This window comes from Malurus melanocephalus, unplaced genomic scaffold, assembly GCF_030028575.1.
Source record: "Malurus melanocephalus ecotype Western Australia unplaced genomic scaffold, MMel_1.1 scaffold_402, whole genome shotgun sequence".
Taxonomy (NCBI): domain Eukaryota; kingdom Metazoa; phylum Chordata; class Aves; order Passeriformes; family Maluridae; genus Malurus; species Malurus melanocephalus.
In genome coordinates this window covers 316,026-320,130 of record NW_026623634.1, presented here as the reverse complement: position 1 = coordinate 320,130, position 4,105 = coordinate 316,026, and positions in this window count along the sequence as shown.

Sequence of the window (4,105 nt, the reverse complement as noted above, 5' to 3'; positions counted from 1 at the left end):
AAATAAATAGATGGCAATTACTGAGGAACTGCATTTAGACCAAAAACCCGGAATTTATCACCCCTCCGAATATGTGCTGCAGAATACGCAGCAAAACAGAAGTTTGAGGAGTTTTCTCTTTAATGATGCAGCCAGGAGGCAGCCAAGCTGATAAAATATCTGAAATCTGGAGTGAAGAGAGCCTCCAGGAACAGCTATCATGTGCAGATTACAGCAAGAGGTTCAGCAAGTGGAATAATGCAAAAAAGAGCAGAGACACCTCTGAATTAAATGGGAACACCAGGCTGGGGAAAATCCTATTACAGCAACACCTCCTGTTAAACTTTATCCTCTAAAACCAACAGGTTTTASTCAAAATCCACTGCTGCTCTTTCCACTGATGAGCCCGAGCTCTGGCTGCTAAGCCTTGCTGCAGGTCAGAGCCCTTTCCTTTTCCTGAGGAGTGTAAATCTCGTGGAAAACACTTGAGAAGAGGGCGAGGTTATCAAGCCCAAAAGCACTTCCAGGGGTTTATCTGTGCCTCCACTTCAGGAGGCAGAAATCAACTTCCCTGCATAAAAGCACAATTTTAGCTTTTATCAGCGTTTCAGCACAGCCCAGACCATTCCCAGATTAATAATTCCAGCTTCCAACACATATTCTTTTAATACAATATTGCTAAAATAGGATTTTTTTATTTTTTTTTAAAGGAGCGTCTAAAAGCTGGGGAATTTTAAATGGTTGTTCCTGCGAGTTGCCTCTGATTGTACTCTCAGAAAACTGCATTTAACAGCTGTGGAAATACGAGGTACATTTTTCTCTAAAATGATAATAATTTCCTGGTTAGCAAGTGGCAGTGCAATAGCTAAAGAAAGATATTCTGAAACAGCTTCCAGATTAAAAAAAWTTAAGAAATTAATTTAAAAAATGARGAATTGTCCAAACCAAAACTTGCATGGATTATTTTACATTTTCTGACAGTTTTGAGAGTAGAGAGGATGCAGCACTTCCTGACTGATTGCTCGGTCCCCTGGTATCCAATAACCCTGCACAAAGCCCCAGAATTCTCTTCCCATTGTGTGKCAGGCTGTTAAAGACATCTCCCTCTAATTTAAAGGCTCACATCGACGGAGGAYTTAGTCCCTTTGGCAATCAGGCTGATTGCCCTCACTCCCAAAAATCTACATTGTATTTCTACATTGATTCTCTTCAATTTCCACCCACCGACTGTTCCATCCTTTCCCATTTCGAGCACCTCCTCTCCCCAGGCAGCCCTTTCATCAGCTCCTTTGTGTCAGCATTATTGAGGCCCCACAATACAGCAAGTCTCCTCCTGACCCCACTCCTCCTGCTCCAATGTTCTTTAATTTCAGGATAATATCCAGCTCCCATTTGTCAAAGGCTGGAGAAAAAAAGTGACATCAGCACCGTTGTTGCGATGGAGCAGAGTGGGATGGCCAGGAAGTGCCCCATGAGCCTTCTTGTGAAGATTCTGGGCTTTTCTGGTTTGTTGTTGGGGTTTTTTTTTTTGTTCAGGTTGGGGTTTTTTAAGGGGCAGAGAGAGTCAGGGGTGTTGTGAACACAGATCTGTTTAGGGGAAGGTGGAAATTGTGGTTTCATCCTCTCTCACACAGAAATATTCCCCAATTGGCCACCAATGCTGACCAAAAGCCCCTTCCTTCGGACCTCACCAAACATGCTCAGCCACACCCCTGCCCAGAAGGGTATCCAGCACCTTCTGGCCTCTCTCTCCATGTGGTTTTCCACTTCAATATTTTGCCCTTGCAAAGTGGAGCTCTCCAGTGTGGAAGAAGACATCAAATCCATCTCTTTTGCTTCAAGGCTGTTGCCACTCAGCCAAAAAAACACATTTTCCCATGCATTTGTCGACCAAAAGCTGAAATGTGGTGATTTCTGTGTTCCAGCTGAGGGCCAAAAAAGGATTTTCTTGCTCAGAACCTTCATTAAAGCAACACCAACTAAATTAGCTGCCCCAGGGATCTGATGAAGGCCCAGGCAAATGTTAAAAACATTTAAAGGGGGAAAAACCCAACTATTGGCAGTGGTAAATGCATCTTAATTAAAACCTTGGAATGCACAATTCAAACACACTCCAGTCACCCTCCGACTCCCTGCAGAAGTTAATGAGATCAGTTTTTCTCACAGTYCCCCACTGATCCGTGAAGAGCAAAGAGGGAGTCAGCAGGGCTGGATGTTGATTGCATTTCCAGGGCTGAAATTCCAGCAGGAYTCGCTCCAGGAAGCAGAGGGGCAGCTGTGGGGYTGTGCTGTGGGGACAAAGGTCTGGCCCTAAATAACTGAAGCAAAAAGTGGTGATGAAGCCCACCTCAGGTACCAAATGAAAATCGAGCATCAGGTACTGCAGCTTTYCTGCTTCTTCAGTCCAAACCCAGATATAATTACATCCTCAATTCATGAATTATAGAAGTTGGGTTGGGTTTTTTTTCTTTTTTAATTTTAATCTAAAAACTCCCCAGAGTTGYGCTGCTGTTGCCAAAACCTCTTGTAACTCAGACCAACAGAGAGGRAGAGAATGAACAACCCTGCAAATCCCCCTGCAGGAAAGAGAGCAGACCTGGCATACCAAGACTGGCAATAACCATCCCCTACTCACACAAAAAAATAAGAAAAAAAAAAAAAAACAAACACGAGGGTTCTTCATGTAAGTCTTTCAGGATCCACGTAATCCATCTTAATGCAGACAGATCCCAGGTTTGATTTAGACTGGGTCAGGGCCAGATATTTGCTCCAAGCAAACTCTCTGTTTGCCCTGGGATAATCCAGGAGTCTTTTCTTGCCCGCTCACTCTCATCCTCTCCCTGTTCAGGATGCCTGAGCACACTCTGGGAAATTCAGAGAGTGAAAATTGCTCCACAGAGTTCTCCACGTGCCCTGTGCTGCTGTGGAGGAGATCTGCACGTGTTTTTCAGGGAAAAGGGATGAAATTCCTGCCACTGACCCTCAGGGAGCTGCCGTGATAAGAATTTCTGATTTATTTTCTGGGGTTGGATGTGGGACAAACCATGGAGCTGCTCCACTGCTGCAGATGGATTTGGGGGCACAGAACAGCACCAGGAATGGGAATGGGACCACTGCAAAGGGTCAGCAATCACAGCCTTCAGCCACCACCTCATTCCACAGAAAAAAAAAAAAATCCCAAGGAAAAATGGCAGGTAAATAAACATTGTGGGCTTAGAGGAGTTTGGTATTTTTTGTCTGTTATTGGGAAAAGAGTTTCTTTGATTGTTTCTTTTTTTTTTTTTTGTGGGATTTTTGGTGTCTTTGTGGTTTTTTACATAATCCTACTTAGCACTATTAATTCTGCTGCCCATTGGTGAGCACTCTGCTACTTCCTAGGAGAGAAGAACTTCCTCAGCAAAACCATAAAAGTTTATATGAAAGAGCTGCAAATGATCAGTTTTTATGGAAAGCAGGGCAGAGGGAAGAAGATAGGGAAAAAAAGTGTCCTCTGGAAACACACTCTGCTTTTTTGAAATCACGGTCTGGTTTTGTTGTAGAATCCCGGAATGGTTTGGGATGAAAGGGACTTTAAAGGTCACTCAGTTCCAACCCCCCTGCCATGGGCAGGGACAAATTCTACCAGAACAGGTTGCTCAGAGCCCCATCCAGCCTGGCCTTGAACAGTTCCAGGGATGGGGCATCCACAGTGTCCCTGAGCAACTGTTCCAGTGCCTCACCACTCCCACAATGAGGAAATTCTTCCTAACAGCTCATCTAAACCTACCTTCCTTCTGCCAGTTTAAAGCCCTTTCCTGTTGGCCTGTCCCTTGTCAAAAGTCCCTCTCCCAGCTCTTTTTTTAACACCCTTTGATACTTGAAGGCTGCTGTGGGGTGCTCTAAACTTTTTGCCAAATTTCTCTGATTTTCTGAGGCTGCCAATGAAGTCCATTTTGTTGTTTTGACCTGTTGAGAAYATCCTGTCAGAATTTCTGCCATGGTTCTGACTTCGAGCAAATGAAAACCCCCAAACCCTTCTAACAGGACTCATCAAATGAGTTTTGAGGCCTCACGTGGTCCCAAACCCCTTTTCTTGCACATTAGAGGACCTGACTRTGGGCTTTGAAAGACACCAGAGCCTTTCAGT